We start from the raw sequence: 21,899 nt of genomic DNA, 5'->3' as shown, positions 1-21,899 counted from the left end.
GGATATAAAGAAGCAACAGACTCTGGTGTTTTACAAATGTCATTGGCACAACAGCTCTAATGCGAACAGGAATGGATCATATTCTCCAAATAAAGTCAAGCTCAACATCTAGACCTATCAAAAACATAGGAAATGGAAGTCTGTGTCCGAAACAGAAAATGGTGCGGCAGCATCTGGAGGCAGATTCAGAATTAACGTATCGAATCTGATATGAGCCTGTTCTGAAAAAAAAAATGCCAAATTGGTCTAAAAATATTGCTGTTTCACTCTGCTCTGGTTTTTGCCAGATCTGATATGTTTCTGCAGCCCTTCCTTTTTTTTAATCTATTGAACTTGTGCAATTTGTCTGATCTGAACTGGAATACTGAAGCTGAACTTTTATTTGACTCTCACGTATTTGGTTATGGATAATAAATGAGAAATTACAAACAATCTGCATTTGACACGTCCCTAAATATCAATTATGTGTTGCATTGTGATAACTCGCCACGAAAATGTTGCACTCAGTGGCACTGACATCGCATGATCAATCGTCTGTTAGATTGAAACTGATGGGAATCTTTACCTCATGTTATGTTCCTGATGTCGCAGGGCTCATAAGTATCCAGCAATGTCTTACCTTTCTGATACATTACAGCAAACTGCAAAAACGTCAATATATTGTTAATTGTAGCAGGAGGTTTCCGGGGTTTTTTGTCAGCACTGGCCTGGGTTGGATTTATTTGTCATCCCCAACAGTTCTGGAGAAGGTTGCAGAGAGCTGCCTTCTTTTACCATTTGTCTCCCAGTGGCGCAGGCATTCGCAAAGCTGATTTGGAGTGGATTCCAACAGTTTTAACAAACAAAGAATTACTCTCTCGTCAGGATGGCAAGTGACTTGGAATACAACATGCAGGGACTGGTTTTCCCATTGCTCAACCGAGGATATTACCAAACTCAGGATTGTCTCCAAATCCCATTGATCACAGTTTTGTTCAGGATCTTTGGTGCCACGCTTCGTCAAGTTCTCCTTTGATGGCAAGATAATTTACTGTGATATCACTTCAAACATTCGGGAAAAAAATACTGGAGATGATGGAGTCTGTACTGAAAGCCACCAGTGCTGAAGAAACAGCGGGTCAGACAGCATTCAGTTCTCTTTTGAACCCACATTCCTCACTCTCCCAGGCAGGGCAGTCCAAATTCTGACAACGCCCTGCATAAAGAAGTTTCTCCTCATCTCACTTTTAGCTTTTTCACTGAAAATCTTGAAATTACGATTTCTAATTACTTTTTTCAGAATATTCTTCTTTTTCTGCCCTGCAATTCTTTTCATACTGTGAGCACCTCAATATTTTCACATCTTATTCTTCCTGGAGCAGAAAACACGAAAACCTGTTGATCGCATTAACCTTTAATTTCTGAACTGCTGCTTTGGTTCACAGCCTCATCTTTTATTTGATTAAGTTCTCCAGACTTGGACAAATAAACCTCTCCACTAGGATACTGATACTCCTCCAGTGAAGATGAAAACCTCTTAGTTTAACCCTGGCAGAGATCGCAATGATCCAAAAATCTGAACCCCACGCCACACATCAGTTCTTTAGCTACAGCATATTTTGATATTCCTTATCTCACTTCAATGTAGCACAGAGAAAAATCGCAAGATTACAACCTTGGATTTCCTGCTTTTCAATTTCCAGCCAGCTCCCTGAAATTGCCTTGTAGGACCTTGTCACTGTTCCTGCCTCCGTCGTTTATACCAATGTGTAGCACAACCGCTGGCTGTTCATACTCCCCCTTAAAAATGCCCTCAGCACTATCAGAGACATCATTGACCCAGGTATCAGTGACACATCTTCTGAAGAATTATTTATTGTGCTATTGCAACACGAGTTGCTGAGTTTGCTGAGCGTTTGCAGCAACCTCGAGCTTGTCCCCAATGATTATTGCTTATTGATCAATATCTATGCAACAGAGACTTGAAAAATTCTGAATTTAATCATGTAGTGGGTGGTTTGTCTACGGCATGAGCTGTCAGAGGAAGTAGTGGAGGCTGGTACCATAACAACGTTTAGAAGACATCTGGATTGATGTGTGGATAAGAGCGTTTCAGAAGACATAGGCCAAATTTTGGCAAATGGCACGAGGTTAATTTAAGATAATTGGTCAGCATGGACGTGTTGGACAGAATGTTTCTGTTTCTGTGCTGTACATCTCTATGGTTATTTTCAAACATTCCATGAACATCATCTTGTTCACTTCACCAGTTCAAGAACTGGAAAGATATTCACTGCATTTCGACGTCTGACCACTTGGAAAATAACGTATAAATTCACAGCCTTATCAGAATATCATTACATTCTGTAACTGCAACAATTCTTTATATTTCTTCCAATTCGGTCTACACACACACACACACACATACACACACACACACACACACACACATATATATATATATATAGAGGGTACTGACAAAGGAAAAGTGGACATTTGTCTAGAAAAATACTGTATGCGTTATTCACTGTTGACAATATAGTCACAGATCAATGTGTTTGCAGCCGGTAGATGTGTGAAGATGAGATCAGTAATGTTTCTCTTTTAGTTGTTCCCTCCCCACCTGGTGCAGATCCAGTCTCGGAGCTATGTCCTTTTGTACCCGACCATCTCGATCGGCAATGCTGCTGCTGACCCCTTTTTACTGGTCGTTTTGCATTGATGCATCCAATAGAAATTCTCCAGTTTTGCCTCTCATTACTCCCTCCAAGCTTTGTCCAATGCGGAGGGTCAGTGATCTATCAGCTGAGGGAGGGGGAGTCAGCAGGAGGGGTCCGTATCAATATTTCATCTGACATCATGAGGCTGAGTAAGAGGAGTTCGCAGGATGTTTCCGTGTCGTTGTTTGATCTGATGCAATGAGGTTGAGGGAGGGGAGTCTGCACGAGGTTTCTATGTTAGTGATTCATGTGACAACATGAGGAAGAGGGAGGGAAACAGCAGGAGGCTCCCGTATCAGTGTTTGATCTTACGCCATGGGTCTGAAGGGGTGGAGACAGCAAGCCGTTTCTTTATCAGTGTTTCATCTGACACGACGAGGATTCATTGTGTCACATTGTTGCTTGAGTAGGTTGTATAACTGCCAACACTGACCACAGCTCCCAGATATTAGGGAGGGGCAGTTAGCAGGACCCACGGAGCTGTTTAAAAAAAATGTTACTGTCAACCGAAGGGCGTCTGCTGTGCTGTATGACACTGACACTATGGCTCTTGCAATTGAACACTACACAGTGTCACGTTTTCTGTTCCTGCCAATGCAGGACTGCAGAAAAAATGTCGAAGTCCATATTACAAAGAAATGGACATTTTTTTCTTCACGATGTCACCATACAATTCCGTTTTGAAGCTGTCCACCTGTCCATCTATATCTTTCCATGTCATTATCACAAGCCGCTACGTCCATCTATATCTAAGTGACGCTCCACATTTCCAAAAACTTCATCAAAATACCGACGAATGTAATTTGCTCCAGTATCTACACTCACCTTTCTCTGAGTGTACACTTCTCTCCATCTCAAACCTCCTTCAGCTGCTCTACCCCTCGCTGTCTCTGTAAACACCTCCAGCTAAGTCACCCCTTCCTATCTCTGTAGGTTCCTCCAGCTGCTACACTGTTCCCTATCTTTGTATCCTGCACCAGATACTGCACTTCTCGCTATCTCTGTCGTCTCCTCCATCGACTACACCCCTCCCTATCAATGTAACCTGAACCAGCTATTACACGCAACCCTATCCTTTTAACCTCCTCCAGCGACAACTCCCATCCCTATCTCTGTAATTCCCTCCTCACCCTTTAACCTACCGACCTCTGTAACCTCTCAAGCTACTACACCCTCCTTATCTCTGCAAACTTCAGAGCTATTCCAGCCTTCGTCTCTGCTGTGAACTTTCCCGAAACTCACTCTCATCCCAGTCTCTGTAATATCGTGCGGAAAATACTTCCTTCCAGATCTGTCTTCTCCACCATAATCGACACACTTTCATATCTCAGTAGCCACCTCCAGACACTGCTCCCTTCCTCATCTCTGTAATACCCTCCAGTATCTGCAATCTATACTATTCCTGAAACGCTTCCTACTCCGATAGCCTTCACTAACTTCGTAGCATCCTTCATACCAGGCACATTTCTCTGTTTCTGTGACACTCTGAAGTCCTATCCTACTCCTTAACACTGTAAACTCCATCACCTATTACAGCTCTTCCTGTCACTGTAACCACCAACAACATATATATCCCACACGCTCTCTGTGACCTTCAGCTCCTACACTACTACCGATCTCCAAAACCGCCACGATGCCATACATAACTTCTGATCTCTGTATTCTTCTGCAGCCCCCGGCAAACATTGTCCTCTGTGCAATCTTATCAAGCAGGTACATACCTCTACGTTCATATAAGCTCATGCAGCCTCCACACAAGTCTCAATTTCTACATTTCTTCCTGTTTCTGTAACCTCGTCCAAAACTGGCATCCCTCTCTATCTATTGAACTGGCTGGTGACCCGAAAACATTCCTTCTCACTGGAACCTCTACCTGCTATTGTATTCCTCCCTATCGCTAGACTCTCGTGCGGAATGTCTCGCTCAATAACTCCGTAATCTCCTCTAGCTCCTACGTTCCTCCTTATCTCTGTATGGAGGAATCACCCTCCCATTCTGTGTACACTTCTCTGGAGGTATAATCCTGTCGCTGAAGCATCCTCTCGCCCCTTTACTCCTCTTTATCTTTGCAACTCTCATCAATAATGAGGGCCGTTCCTATTTAAGAACTTGCACCAGCAATTACATAATTCCCCATCTCGCACAACCCACAAGCACCAACTCCCTTCCTTATCTCTGTAACTTCCACCAGCTACTTAGTAGACTCCTCCTTATCACTGTAATCCCCTCTCGCACATACGGCCCTCCTACCTCTGTAGATTTCTCCAGCATCTTCACACATGCATTTTGTTTTAGCCTCTGCCAGTGAAGATGAAAAATCCAAAACATGACACGTGTAATGTCTCCCACCCATCCTTTTCCTCCTCGAACACGAAAAAAGGTGTGGTGGTTCATGAGGTAAGGATTTTCTAAAGTTTCCTTTGGCAATTTAGGGCAGTGCGGATGGAGACTCGGACAGTTCCATGTTGCTCTTGCAGGATGTGGATAGTAAGGTTCACCACCAGTGTCCCTGTGGACTTCACCTGGGAGAAGTGCACTCAACTCCAGCTGCTCACAGACTGCGTAAGGGAACTGGAGCTGGATGCAGATAACATCATTCGGGAAGCTGATAGTCAGTGGTTATCGGGTGTCAATCACTCTTACATAACAGGATAAAGACAAGTGGGTGACGTCATGGGAGGGAAAGGGAAACGACAGACCGTGCAGGGATCACCTTGGCCGTTCCGTTCATAATAAGTATACTTTCGGCACTGTTAGGCTGGATAAACGACTGGGGAAAGCCACAGTGGCCAGTTCTTTGACAGTGGGCCTAGCTCTGCAGCTCAACAGAGAATGGGGCAGAATAGAAGAACGATAGTGGTAGGACTCTCAATGGTTAGAGGAACAGACAGGAGATTCTGTTGTAACAAGCGAGACACTAGTCGGATATGTTTCCTCCCGGGTGCCAGGGTCAGGGATGACTGAGATCGAGTCTTCAGGGGAGGATGGGGAGCAGCCAGAGTTCCGAGCACACCTTGGTAATGACATCAGTAATAACATGATTCTCTTCTGCTGGCAGAACATTACGCATGCGTAACACCATCTGTGAATAAAGAGGAAATGACTCTTTTATTCCCTTTTAGTCTGTACCCTCTGATCTGAAACAGATGCCCTCTAGTCCTCGCTTACCAAACTGTGGAAAAAGGACTGAGTGATTTCACCCTATTCATGCCTCCCCTGATCTTGTACACTTTTATAAGCCTCTCCCCCACCCCTACCAGTCTCCTAAATTCTAAAGAAACATATGCTCTCGCTTGTCCAACCTCTCCCGATAACTCAGACATTTGAGTGCAGGCAACATTCTTGTAAATTTCTTCTGCACTCTTTCCAGTTTAACAACATCGTTCCAAGAGAATGGATGGGAATCAGTTTAGCTCAGTTGATTGGATCATTGTTTTACAGAATAGTGTGATGCCAATAGTGTGAGTTCTAATTCCAATCACCTGGTTGAGGGTAACATGAAGGACTTTCCTTCTCGTCCTTGCCCCTTGCCTGGCGTCTGGTGGCCCTTAGGTTGAATCGCAAAAAAATGTCGCTTCTCTCTAATGAGTGTAACCCCTATGGTCTGGTACGACTATGGCGGTGCTTTCTGTCCATTAGTTCTGCATTCATTACTTTCTTGATTTCGTCGATCATTCCAAACTGTGTCTCAGTCCAAAGGGAGAGTTTGATGTCCCAGTGAATACGGGATTATTGCATGAAATTATCATAAGACAAAGACATAGGAGCAAAAATATGCCCATCAGCTCACTGAGTCTGCTTTTCCTTTCAATTCGGTTATTTTTTATCTGATAATCTGCCATTCCAATTTCCTGCATTTTCCACCATTACTCTTGTTTAATAATCTATCTCGCTCAAAGTTGAAGATATGTAATGATACAGCCGTAACAGTCTTCAGAACTTTCTGCAATGTTTCCCTCCCACTAATGTGAGACTTGGTGGTCTTTAATCCTATGTGGTCTTTTTTGGAACTCTGTGTGAAAGGTGAACCTATATTAGATGTTGCCCTGTCCTTGCACACCTCTCTATGGGCAGAGGTAAAACAAAAAGGAAAAAAAAAATCAGAGCCTGTCATCTCTTCCGTCTTCTCCAACATCAGCCTAACATACAGTTCATCCAGATCGTGGCGATTGCCCACTCTTTATCCCACACAAAATTCCAGTTCTTCCTCAGCTTCTGTATCACTATGCTCAAGGTTAACACGGTCACGCTCCCTGAATGCAGTAACTGCTTCTCCAGACTTAAGGCCGATATGAAGTATGTGTTCAACGCATTCTCTGGCTCCGTGTACAGGCTGCCTCCTTAGTCTCTCATACTCCCCATTCTTTCCAAAGTTATCCTCTTGCCCTTAATAAACCGATAGAATATCTTTGTATTCCTGTTATGCTAATCTGTTAATGTTTGAACACGTCCCTGTTTGGTCTTCTTCTCACTTTCTTCAGTGTAGCCCCGTAATTTCTACACTCTTCCAGCACCTCCACTGACCTGCTCAATTGATACCTACAAGCTTCTCTTGCCCCTTTTATTCCGTTATGAATATTTGTAGACATCCAAGTGTCTCTGGACTTGTTTCCGAAATTTTATCTTCGGTGTAACATGTTTGACCAACAATCTCATCACTTCCATTTTGATCATGTGATAACGCCCCACGCCGATCTGCTGCAGCTTTACCTAGAAGTTATTGTATTTTGGTCAGATCCTGTCTTAATTTTGATTTTAAAAAAGTCTGTCTCCACAATGCAAAACCTTATAATTTTCAAACGTTTATTTTGGCTGAACAAACTTAGAATGTTTAAGTCAACGTCACTGGTCCGATAATGCTCTCATCACGTGCCTAGAACTCCTGACTGGCTTCCTTCTCCATAACGAGGCCCCATCATTCCACTGTCCATTGTTCTGTCGTCTACATGTTAATATAAGGAACTCTCTGGTATAAATTTCAGACCCCTCCTCAAAATTCATCACTGTTCCAATAAACGTTGGTAATTGAAATGCCTGAATATAGCAATGATATTACTGTTTCTACACACCTCAGTGAATTGATTATATATGTATTCCTGTAGTTTCTTCTATCTGGGGGTTCATAATATGTCACGAGAAGTACGTCTGTCATCGTTTTGATCTTCAACAGAATCACACTGCCTCATTTGAAGATCCTTCCAAGATATCGCCCCAGCTTACTGCATTAACTTACTCCATAACTCATAATGCAATACCACCTCCTCTTTTACACCCTCTCCCGCCCTGTCTATAGCTAACGTACCACAGAATACTGACTTGCCCATCCTGACCTCCCTCACCCACGTCTCTGTGATGACAAATGTGTCATACCTGCGCATGTCACCTCGTTCTCTTATCACCACTGCCTGTCCGATAATCCGCCCAGCATTATGTTAAGCGCATCCAGCCTGGAATATAACACCTGGAATCATCTGTTCCTCGGAGTTCTTCCTTCATTCACTTTTTTTTTTATCAGGCTGCCAAAACCATGAACCAAAACTTTTACACTGGGACTGAATATTTTTTGAATTTCAGTATCTTTTTTTTCAAAAATGTACTTATCAAATGCACCTTCCTAGAAATGAGCAGTCACCTCCACATGCCATGAGTTTGTGGTGATTATTTCCTCCCTCAGGTTGCAGAGACGACAGCCATCAGTAATGTAAAAAGTGAGAACTGCGGATGCTGCAGAGTCAGAGTCGAAAAGTGTGGCGCTGGAAAAGCACAGCAGATCAGACAGCATTCGAAGAGCAGGAGAGTCCATGTTTCAGACATAAGCTCTTCATCAGGAATACATTGGCGCCTTCCCCATGTTTTCTATTGCATGATGCTAGGATATTGGGAATTGTACTCGTTTTGGAAGGCCGTTTTGGAAGGTATATAGTTTCGAATTGGAAAGCAGTCAGTCAGTCAGTTGAAAAGGACATGATATTGTCGACAAATTGATTTGAAAAGTACAGACTGTTTCGCTCAGGTTGTGGAATCGCATCAATTGGTGAATGTGTGAGGGAGTAGCGTTTGTGAGGTCAGGAAGTTGGGGAGGGGCTTTCAGCCATGGCTTCCAGTTATGTTGCACATTGTAATATTCATTTGCGTGTCAGTACAATGCGTGTGTGGTGACATATACCAGGCAATATCCACCAAGTTCAGTTTTAAAGTGATTCTTCGCTTGATAGTTGCTGCTGTTTTCTTCAGACTCACTCTGTTGGATGACCCATCTATTAATCTCTGGCCATGAACACAGATATCACGTTTTATTTTGTTACTGGAGAATGTGAAAGTGATATTTATTGGATATGGTTTCAGAGGATTCACTGTGGGACGCAAGTTGCTACAGAAGACTGTCAAACTGTAACGTCTTCATAGAGTTTCTGGTCGAGGCAGCAGATGGATGGAGTCCCTGATGCAGGCCAGATGTCATTAACATAAGTAACCTGTACAGTGTGATTCCCGCACTCCATTTCCATACATCTGCTCCCTCTGACTGAAGACAGTTTCTGTGGTGTCACTGCTATCTAATTTGGACAGCATTAGCATCTACACTGAAAACAGTAATAGCCTGCTCACTATGTCCATCCACCCCGCCCGGCCAAGGTGGACTCCAAATGATTTCTAGTGAAGGAATGTTTGAGTGCCAGCCCTGACCCAGCTTGGACACTCTCTGCACAGATTCAAGATCGGGGCAGTGTGTCACTCAATGTCACAAGTAGCTGTGAGGTCCAGTCGAACTGTACCCGAATTCAGGCCTTTTGGAATCTACTTTCCATGTCCGTCATGATCGCAAAGTGATGTATTTACTGGTCAGAACAATAATCTTTTGTTTGCTATGTTTTGTGAAATGAGGTGTGATTTCTGAACTGCACAATAATTGCATCATCTTCGTAAACAATTGAGTTGTTTCTACATTTACAGAACTAAAATATAAACATCTACCAACATTTTACTATAAAAAAGCAAAAAATGCACATTTTATTTTATACAGAAAAGAGAACGTGTTATCTGTCTAATGCGATGCTCACAATTTCCTATTCAATGTCAGTATTCAAATAAATGAATTGCCGCTAATCATTTACAAAGTGGTTAGCCTCTGACTGATTACATATTCAGTGATCAAACGATTAAACAAGGAAATACAATTATCCTTCTTATACAGTCAAATATAATTAATCAATTTACTTTCGCACTGAAATGTGCGAGCTTCAACTGATTGTCAACAATTAAGAAATGGCAATAATTCGACAAGCACTGTGAATATTAATTTTAATAAGTGATTTGTGTTATTAAATTGTAGCAATCAATACGTTGAAAACTTGCGACTTTTTCAATGAGTGTTATTTAATGTGAATTGCCGTAAGTGAAAGAAAAGATACACTTTTTTAGTGTGCGTGGAAACTCCGTATTTTCAAAGCGTGTTGTGAAAACACTGAAATATTTGCTTTGGTCATTGGGATAAAACTTTTGAAATATTTATGATCTGTGTACAAAGTAGACTTCATCATTAACCTGAACTGTAATTCTTGCATTTTACATGGTTCTGCAGCACCAAGTATGTTCAGCTGTTTGCTTGCATTTACATTGGGAAATAATTGGATACTGGCTTTTATTAGCATCTGCACAAGATAGCGTCCAGCATTTTAAAGTACAGAAGGAAACTGTTTGGTCACTGTATCTGAATCAGTTCTAGAAATGTCTCCCTAACTCCTCTCATTTGCCAGCACTAACTCTGTCCGCCTATATATTCGTAACTTCCAAATATTTGTCCAGATTGTTTCTCATTTTTCATCCACAACTCTTCCAGGCAGCCCATGACTCGTTTTTTTTAAAAAAAAAAGGCGTCATTCCTACTGCCAGAAAACCGTGTTAAAGTAACGCAAATGTACTAAGAATAATGAAGCCATATGGAACAATGTGGAACAGTCTCCCTGTGCAGCCTCTGCTCCATTTGTGTGTGAGCATCTCTGAGACCTTCCTGCTTGTGTGTTCGTGACTTGACAAGCTGCATTCGTCATCCTGTTTCTTTGTAAGTGATTTCAGGTGTGAACTGGTTTCTTTCTTAGCCCGTGTCAGTGAAGCGTGGGAGTGAGCAGATTCCGTGCCTCCTTGTGTAATTAGCAGGGGGTCTAAATGGGCGGTCCCTCTCCTTGTCCAACAATTTTGTTGGGATTAATGAATTGCCAATATTATTGTGAACCCAGATTAAGGTCCTGAATGAGCTTCACAGTTTCTGGTGGAAATGTGGTGTCTGGATGAGCTGTTACGTGAGTATTACTCAAATGTGAACAACATGATAGTGAATGTTGGCCAGGTCTTGTTGCACATGGACACAGACTGCTTCAGGAGCTGAGGGGCGACAAATTGCTCGGAACATTGTAGAAACTTAAATTAGTGTACGCACTTCTGCTCAGTGTGGACTCAATGTGCTGAATGGCCTCCTTCCATGCACTGTCAGAATTCTATAATGACCATTGAGAGGTGTCTGGGCTCAGGACGCAACGCTGAGGATCTCCTTCAGAGATGTCCTACGGCAGGTAGAAAGGATAGTGAATAAGGCATTTCGTATGCTTTCTTTTATTGATCAGAGTATTGCGTACAGATTTTAGGAAGTTCTGTTGCGGTTGTGTAGGACATTGATGAGGCCACTGTTGGAGTATTGCGTGCAATTCTGGATTTTTTCCTATCGGAACGATGTTGTGAAATTTGAAAGAGTTCAGAAAACATTTGCAAGAATGTTGCCAGGTTTGGAGGATTTGAGGTACAGGGAGAGGCTGAATAGGCTGCGGCTGTTTTCCCTGGAGTGTCGGAGGCTGAGGGGTGATCTTATAGAGGATTACAAAATTATGAAGGGCATGGATAGGGCAAATAGGCAAAGTCTTTCCCTGTATTGGGGAATTCCAGTACTAGAGGGCAAAAGTGTAGGGTGGGTGGGGAAATATATAAAGGAGACCTAAGAGGCAACATTTTAACACAGTGTGTTACGGGTATGGAATGAGCTGCCAGCGGAAGTGGTGGAGGCTGGTATAATTGCAACATTTAAGAGGCATTTGGTTGGGTATATGAATAGGAAGGGTTTGGAGGGATATGGGCCGGGTGCTGGCAGGTTGGACTAGATCGGGTTGGGATATCTCGTCGGCATGGACGGGTTGAACCGAAGGGTCTGTTTCCATGCTGTCCATCTCTATATGACTCCATGGCTTAGATGATTGTTATCCACTGATAATAAACATCTTCCCTTGAGCTGTAAATGACTGCAAACAGTCGAGGGATCACAATCGATTATCCTTCAAAGCAATGTTTATCAGAATTCCTTGATGTCATCCTCAGTCACATTTACTCTCCTGACAATAGGGCCAATGCTTCTGACCTGAAACCCTGTGTTACCTAACTTTTTCAAGTTATGAGGTAATGTTTTAGGAACAGGGAATGCTTTCTTCAAGCAGATGGTAGGGAATTACAGCAATTCTGTTTTCCAGAGAACCAGGGAGCAAGATCACTGAAAGTATTTATAGAGGAGACATATGGATTTTCACCTGAAGCAGAGTTGGCGGCTGTGAAGAGTTTAACATTAAAGATGATTTGAGAAATACAGAAGATGTGCCATGATCTTACTGAAAGTCAATACATGCTTGGAGGGTGAACGAAATGTCCAGGTTCAGATGATCTCGCATTCTGTTCATGGAAATGTAGTGGATGCAATTTTCCTGAAGTTTTGTCATTGATTGTTGCAGTCAGTGAGACAAGAGAACTTTGTGAGCCATCTCTGGGGGATGTATGGGAGCTGTATTCACAGTGAATCTCGATCTACAGCATCAAAACAAATGAAGCACATGTTACAAAGAGGAAGACCTATAAAGAGAGATGAGGGGCTCTTTTAACAATCATATTTTTCAAACTACACAAAGTCTATACGACAGTGTTGAGGGGCTGAATGGGTCTTCTCTTTGTCCAGTCACCAGATTATAGCGGAAAGTGGCCTCCAGCCGTTCCTGATGACGGTAGGATTCTGGATTCCTGATGTAGGGTTTTTGCCCGAAACATCGATTTTCCTGCTCCTTGGATGCTGCCTGACTGGCTGTGTTTTTCCAGAACCACTCTAATCCAGACTCCAGCTGCTACTGTCTAGCAGGTTTGAGGGACTGAATGGAGCCCAGGAACATGGGACTGAGGAACAGGAGTGGGGCATAAGACACTTTGAGCCTTCTCCACTAAGATTGTGGCTGATCTGGTCTTTTTCTCAACCCCACCCTCCTGTCTGAATCAGATTATCCGTGACTGACGTCTCTGTCAAATGTTTAACTAACTCAGTTTTGAAAAACATGTAAACAGAAAGGCAGCACAAACTTCCAATGAGGATAATCACTATTCAAAAGACCATTTTAGCATTTTTCCTCATCCCTTTCACATCTTAAAACGGCATGGAAAGAGACCCTTTAGTCCCACTTATTAACGCCGACCAGAAATCCTAATCATTTCCAGTCCCATTTGCAAGTTTCTGGCACACATACCTCACACCCTTCATATTCATATCCCAATCCAGATGTCTTTTCAATGGATGTAGGTTTGCTCGCTAAGACGGATGGTTCATTTTCAGACGTTTTGTCACCGTACGAGGTAACAACTTCAGTGAGAGTGAGGACTAAGAACTGCTGATGTTTCATGTTTTCTTTTTATATGATTGGGTTTCTTTGGGTTGGTGATCTAATTTCCTGTGGTGATATTATTTCCTGTGGTGATGTCATTTCTTTTTTTTCTCAGGGGTGTCAAACGGGGTCCAAGTCAATGTGTTTGTTTCTAGATTTCCGGTTGGAATGCCATGCTTCTAGAAATTATCGTGCGTGTCTCTTTTTGGCTTGTCCTAGGATAGATGTATTGTCGCAGATGAAGTGGTGTCCTTCCTTATCTGTATGTCAGGATACTAGTGAGAGTGGTCATGTCGTTTTGTGACTAGTCGATGTTCATGCATTCTGGTGGCAAGTTTTCTGCCGAGTTGTCTCATGTAGTGTTTGTCTTTCACGGTATCAAATACGCTAAAACCGGCCCTAAAATGGGAAACAAATGCCGTCTGGCAGAGTTCAAACCACGAACAGCTGTTCGTCGTGCATGAATGACTAAAAGAAAACAGGTACCACCGAAATGTCTGAAATACAAACCAGCTCTTAACACCCTGCTAGCCAAAAGAATAGCAGAGCACAATGGCCGCAGAATGCTTAGAGAAATGATTAACGGTGCCTACAACAGATCTACAAATAAAACCGGAAACTTTGCATCAAAAATCTTTACTCACTCATGGAACAGACCATGAATGCACAGACACAGTACAACAATCCACAGATATTAGACTGCGACAAACACAGAAAATGAGTAAACTGGACCTGCAGAAAACACTAGACAAACTTATACAAAATAACAACACTGACAATCCAGAAGCATGGTTAAAAAAATCTTATTTGATCGAACCTTAACTGACACTAAGAAAGCCGTCTTAGTAAAAGGATTAATTTGCAACTTCCAGGAAGTGTACAAGAAAGTTTTTTTTCGCAGCATTCGGAACAGCGCTGAAACACAACCAAATAACGGAAGAAACCCACCACACTAGCAGACAAGTAGTCACATCAACATTACGCAGGAGAAAGGAAGGAATCACACTGAATACACAAGAAAGGAAAGCACGAGAAAGACTAAGAAAAGATAAAACATTTGCATTCTACCAGCAGACAAATGACGCTTCACAGTCATTTTAAATCAAAGAGACTACTTTGAAAAAGTGAACAACAAGTGGCGGTAGACCAGACCCCACAAATAGAGATGGAACTGTGTTGCTGGAAAAGCGCAGCTGGTCAGGCAGCATCTAGGGAACAGGAGAATCGACGTTTCGGGCATTAGCCCTTCTTCAATCAACATCAACATGAACAAGGCAACAAGTAAAACTAATGTAATTTAAAAATTACTGTGAAGGAACTGTAACACACACTATATTGGATAAACAGGGAGAAAACTAGCCAGCAACTAGCCACAAAACTATAGGACCCTTTCTCACTAGTATCCCCATATACAGAAAAGAAATGGCGCCGATTGGACTGGGACAACACGTCCATCCTCGGACAAGCCAGAGACATGCAGTAAAATTCCTCGAAGCATGACATTCCAACTGGAACTCTATCAACAAACATTGATTAGACCACGTTTACCTACCCTGAGAAAAAGAACAGGAAATGACATCACCATAGGAAATGACATCATTACAGGAAATGTAATCACCAGCCCAAAGAAACCCAAACATATAAATACAAAGCAGGGAACATTAGAAGTGATTATTCCGGACGCTCACTGAAGATGTTACCTAGTATGGTGACGAAACGTCTGAAAATGAACCTTCCACCTCAGCGAGCATACCTACATACCGAAACTCATCCTGATCTACAAATCGTTGGAAAAAAAAACGATAATGCCTTTTAATGCAATTGTATCATCCTCCACTAATTCCTCTGGTCGCCAGCTCCAGAAACGAACCACCCCCTGCGAGAACAAGTCGTCTGTAGCTGTAAAATCTTTCACCTCTCACCATAACATATTGCCCACTATTTGTTGACTCCACTAATCTGAGATAAGGACGTTGAATATTAATACTATCCATGCACTTTTTGATTATTATTAACCTCTATAATGTCATCGCTCAGACTCCGATGGTCCAGGGTAAAAATGCCCCAGTCTGTCCAGCCTCTTCCTTTATTTCAAACCTTCCAGTCCCGGCAACAATCTTGTAAATCTTTTCTGCAGCATCTCACGTTTAACAGCATTCTTCCTATTGCAGCGGGGGGTGAACCGAGTTAAACACAGTATTCTAAATGTGGCCTCACTAACCTATCCAACTGCAACACCCAACTTCAATACTCAATGCTCTCACCAATAAAGGCGAGCACAACAAACGCCTTCTTCACCATCCTGTCTACGTGCAATTCTATCTTTAAGGAACGATGAGCCGGCAGCTTTTTTTCAACAACACTTTTCAGGGCTTCACCATTAATTTTATAAGTCATGCCCTGCTTCACCTCACAAAAAATGTATAACCTAATGTTTATCTAAATCATACTGCACCTGCAACTACTTGGCCTTTTGGCTCACTTTATCGATGTCCCATTGAACTCTGACATAATAGAACATAGAACAGTACAGCACAATGGAGGCCATTCAGCCCTCCATATCGTGCTAATCTTTTATCCTACTCTGAGCTCAAATTAACCTATTTCCTCTCCAATTTACTATCATCCATGTGCCTATCCAAGAATCCCTTGTGTCCCTCATATATATGATTCCACGACCACTGCTGGCAGCGGTTTCGACGCACTCACCACTCTCTGAGTAAAGAATCTGCCTCTGACATCCCCAGTAAATCTTCCTCCAATTACAGTTCTGCTCTGTGTTTGACATGCCGCCATGGGTAAAAGTCTCTCTCTCGACACATTCTATCTATTCTTCCTAACATCTTGTACACCTTTATCAAGTCACATCTCATTTCTTTTCTCTCCAGTGTGAACAGTCAGAAATCCCTCAAACTTTCTTCATAAGGCGTGTTTTCCAATCCAGACAGCATCCTGGTAAATCTCCTCTTCTCCCTCTTGAAACCTTCCATATCCTTCCTATGATGAGGCAAATAGAATTGAACATAAAATTCCAAGTGTGATCTTCTTCACCGTCTACGATATTATTTATTTTGTTGATAAGCAAACATGATAATCATGGAAATAGTCACATCCAAATCATTTTCATACATGATGAAAATCACGGATTCAACACTGATAATTGCTGCACACTGCTGGTCACAGGCCTCCTGTAAAAAAACATCCTCGACCCACACACTCTGTCTCCTATCTACAATCCAATTTTGTGATCAATTCGCGAGCTCATCTCGGATCCATTTATGACCTAACCGTACTAACTTATCTGCCGCCCACAATCTCGTTGAATGCCTTGTTGAAGTCAATATGAATAACATCTACCACACTGACTTGATTAATCTTCTTCGTTTCCTCTTGAAAAAAACTGAATCAAGCCAGTAAGGCTCGACTTTCCATGTGTAATACCAGATCTATAATGAGTCATTCCATTTCGAAGTAAATGTACATCCTATCCCTCAGAATCCCCATCAACATCACACCCACCATTGATGTCAGGCTCACCGGTCCATCATTACCTGGCTTTCAGTCACGATTTCCTTTTCTCGTCCGTCCCCACAAGGGGGTACAGCAAATGCTAAATATAAACAAGTTCGTTGTGTGACAAATAATACAGGGCTCACACTGAAGCAGCGTCGGTGTTAGGAATAAATCAAGCAGATATTTTAATCTGCTAAAATTAAGCATATGACCAAAACAGGATTACTCGATCATTGATGGAAAGAGGAATGACAAACAGTTTAGATATTGCAAATATGGGTAGCAATGTTTCCCTTTCTAAAAATACTGACAAACGCACATTTAAGATAATAAACTGAGAAAGAAAATATCTGTGAATCGTTTACTTATAAGAACTTTGGCCGAATATGAGGTGGACTCATGACGAAAGGAAAAATTAGGGATATTCGCTAAATATATTCACCTAATGAAGTTATTCTTACTCTTACCAGCAGTAGCAACGGTATTCCTCCCTGGAACAGATGGATGTGGATGAGTTCCCTTTGCTTCAGGCAATGGGAGATTCCAATTAGTCCTCAACAGGTTGTAAGATGGAAAGATGACAGAGGAGTCTTCAGCTTGTGCACATTGCTGTGGAGGAACACGGAGAGAGCGAGGGAGCAACTTCCCTTCTCGGGAAGTTAGAATTTCCTCCTCTCCGAGTTCAATCACACAATAATGTTATCCGACCTCCAACTGGGCCACGAGACTCTCCTTGAACAGTGCCTGAACTTCACCCCATCATATCCCCTGCTCCATGTAGATGCATCATTGCTCTTGCCATACACAGAACCATTTCCTTTGTAACAAGAGACCTCACTTGATTTGAATACACGTTTATATGTTCCAATTAAGTTTTAAAAAAACGTTTAATATCTTACAATACGTATATTGAAATGAATGTGTCTTATACTTAAACTACTTCTGAACTTTAAATCTGCCATTCAAGATTAACTACCCACTAGGTATTCACTAGCTATATTCTTCTCAAGATCTTGTATGTCAATAAGAACATCTCTCGTTCTCAGTGCTAAACTTTTAACTATTCATAACATAATACCTTCATTTCAAGAGCGAGAAAAGAGAAACATCGTTTAATTGTTTTGAAAACAATTATCTTTTTCAGTTTAGGGATACATACCGACACACTGCATCGGATGCGATCTCAACAATGTCCAGTTGAAAGACATCCCTGAAATCATACCCAATGCCCAGAGCAAGAAACAGTAGAATTCCTTTTTCCTTCCAAATGACTTGATGCATCTTCAGACCTGCTTCATGTGATTCATATAGCAGGACACATAAATCCCACTGTACCACCATGTTCTGCATTATTTCTTTATTTAAATAATTTGCAGTTGCTTTATCTTTTCCCCAAAACACAAAGTTCCCATCGCCCACATTGTACTGTTCTTTTCTTGCCGATGGCATTGTTAGTCCCCTCCCCTGTCTGTACCACACTGCAGCTGCTCTGATTCCAATTTAAATCTTATCGAATGGTTATGCTGGTGTATGAGCAAACGGAGCTCCATTCCATTCAACTCCTTCATCCAAACGATTAATCGATATTGTAAATTGCTTCTGACCTCACATTCATCCCTGAGGAATTCCAGTAGGTACAGCTTGCCAACCTGAAAATAAGTAATTATCTCTGTTGTTTACTTTCCACTAGCTAAACTGGGGTCCCCTGCTCCTGTGTTGTACTCTTGGACAGGCAGCATTACCTCCTCCGATGCTGTGTAGCTGGCTGTCACGATGTTTTTGAGCACAACAATACTCCATTAGGACATTTGTTGTCAGATCACCAGGTAGAAGTCGTAATATCAGTGTTACTAATCCCTGATAGTTTAAAAGATAAGCACATAATGTAGAATAACATTTGATTTGAATGCTGCACGGTCAAAACGCTGTCTTTCAGCTGCAGCAATCAATCTCGTTTGCTTTCTCAGTCAGGTGTTCAATTTACCCCGGACATATATTGAGGAGCAGAGGAAATATCACATTAAAGCCAATAGAGTGGTGCTGGAAAACGACAGCAGGTCAGGGAGCATCCGAGGAGCAGGAGAATTGAAATTTCTTGCGTAAACCGTCCATCAGGAATGACGCTTCCAGTCCGGAGGGATGAGATAAAAATGGGAGGGGTGTTGGGTCAGGGGAAGGTAATTGGGAATCCGATAGATACGTGAAGGTGGGGCAGAAGGTGATAGTCGGAGAGGAAGATGGAAAGGATAGACGGGAAAGGTGATGTACAGGTCATGAAGGCAGTGCCAATTTGGGATATGTCTAGGAGACCTGCACCAACCAGCCCCACAGTTATGCAGCTGAACACTTCAACTGCCCGCACACTCCACCAACGACATGCATATCCTAGGCCTCCTTCTTCGCCAAACCCTTCCAATCCAACGCCTGGTGCAAGAACGCCTCATGTGCACTCCTTCTGAAGAGATTTCCCGCTCGCCTGATTAATTTGCATCCCTTTAACAACGCAACCAATACAGATAATTTTCATCATTAATTCCAATTTTGGCCGTGTATACTGTGTGGAAAGCTTCCCGCGGTCACTGAACATTAAATTTTTTTAAAAAAATGTCACTGTGGGGTTACCTTATACAGGTTCAGAAAATCATGAGGGACATTGGTAGAGTGAACGAGCAAGGTCTTTTTTTTTTCCTTGTGGTGAGGTTGTGCAGAACGAAAGGGCATATGTTTAGGGTGAGACGGCGATGATTAAGAAAGTTTCTCAGCGGCTACTTTTTCATCCAGAGCGTGGAGCATGTATGGAGTGAGCTGCCAAGAGGAAATATTACAGACTAGTAAAATTACATGATTTAAATGGCATTTGAGTGGAGGTATGAAACGGAAGGGTTTTGGATGGATATGAATCAAATGCTCGCAAGTGGGACGAGATTTGTTTAGGATGTCTGCTTGGCGTGGCCGAGTTGGACTGAAGGAGCAGTTTTAGTACTGTATAATTCCCTGACAGTGACAGAATATTTAATTCCATTTCTGTGTAAACTCTTACAGAGGACTAATGGTCTCCACCATCTCATTGTCACGACCCTGACTGGCTGAATGGGATTCTCATCTCCCTCTGTAATAGCCTCGAATTGTGAAGTGATAGAACACCGCATGGAGTAGATACTGCAGTTGCCATTCGGCCCCATGAGAAACAGATCATTTTAGAAAGACCATGGCTGGTCTGTTTGTGAATGAACACCATTTGCTGTTTATACCCAGTAAATATTGACTCTCCTGTCCATAAATGGTCAGTCATGGTCAGACTTGAATATCTTCAATGACCCATTGTTCCTTGTGCCCTGGGATGAAAACGCCACAGACAACACCACATGAAGGAGACGGAAACAACGTTTTCTCAATCGTAAATGGGGACCCTCTTAATTTTAAAGTGTATCAACCTCACAGCAAGTCACCTCCTCTTGTGAGAAATAAGTACACAACAATTACGAATAGACATCAACCATTTAGGTCCTCAAACCTATCCCACATTTTTATTGATTGTTCAGCAAACTATTTGTCAAACTCTATGTTCAGTGCACTCTTGGGTAAACATTTCCATTACCGTAAAACATACAGCGTACGAAAGTGGAGCAGAACTTAGCCATTTGGCACATTGAGTCGAATCTAAGAACAAAGAAGAAAGAACAAAAAAAATGTATAGCCCACGAACAGCCTCTTGACCCTCCAAGCCTGAGCCAATCCAAATCCATTGTCTAAACCAGTCGCCCAATTCCTAACCATCTATATCCTTCTGCTCCCCATCGACTCATGCGTCTGGCTAGACGCATATTAAATGAATCTACTGTGCCTGCCTCTACTACCTCTGCTGGCGACGCTTTCCAGTCACCTACCAACCGCTGTGGAAAGCACCGACTGCGTGTATCCACTTTAAACATTTCACCTCTCACCTGGAATGCGTGATCTCTCGGTATTGAAACGTTCACCATGGGAAAAAGTTTATCTCTATATACCCTTCATGATTTTGTGGACCTCAATCAGGTTCCTCCATTAATCTCCTATAATCGAATGAAAACAATCCTCACCTACTCAAGGTCTCTTCATTTCTAGCATCTTCCATACCAGGCAACATCCTCGTAAATCTTGTCTGCACCCTCTCCAAAGCAGCAACATCTTTTTGGTAATGTGGCGACCACAACACGACACAGTATTCTAAATCCGGCCGAACGAAATCTTGTACAATTTTACCAAGACCTGCTAGCTATTTTACTCAATACCCCGTCCGATGAAGGCAAGCATATCACATGACTTCTTGACAATTCTGTCCACCTGTGCAGCAACCTTCAGTGCACGAGCACCAGAGCTCCAAATCTTCTCCCAAACTTTGAACACCTTTATAGGCTTAATCCTTTAAAATCCAGACAGGTCCAGAAATAAGTAGAGTCCATGATTGAGCCAGAGCGAGTGGAGTTCACTGATCATCTTAATTCCCAAACTGGGCGGTGCTCAACGATTTGGCGTGGACTATTGGAAGGTCAACGCCTTTATAAAATCGGACTCATATCCAATTCCGAGGACTGTATCAATACATTTCGAAATCAGTTACATCACCAAGGTTGAATCACTGTGTGGTTAAAGGCAGGTATCCTTTGTGGAGATGGCGAAATGAAAATCCGTGTTTGTCACCCCAAATGGGCGATGTCACTTTAAAGTATTGCCTCTGGAATGAAGGACGCACCCACCATATTTCAAAATCACAGGAACACGGGTGTGGCGGGTTTAATCGACTGTACACTCTGTTTGGACGATGTAGTGATCATTATTAAGTCCTGGAAACATCACATGGTATTACAGGCAGAGCTGTGTGAACTACTATGTAGAGGAAAACACATAATAAACTTCAACAAAACTGCAATCACAAAAAGAGAGCTGTCTTTCATCAGCCAAAGGGTCGGTCTTGGAATGTTGATCCAATGGAAAGCAATGACAAAAGCCGTCGAAGAATTTGCACGACTAA

Source organism: Chiloscyllium plagiosum, unplaced genomic scaffold, assembly GCF_037043375.1.
Source record: "Chiloscyllium plagiosum isolate Xiang-an unplaced genomic scaffold, Cpla_swu_hap1 HiC_scaffold_50, whole genome shotgun sequence".
In the NCBI taxonomy this organism is placed as follows: Eukaryota; Metazoa; Chordata; class Chondrichthyes; order Orectolobiformes; family Hemiscylliidae; genus Chiloscyllium; species Chiloscyllium plagiosum.
Note: the sequence above shows the minus strand (reverse complement) of the source record.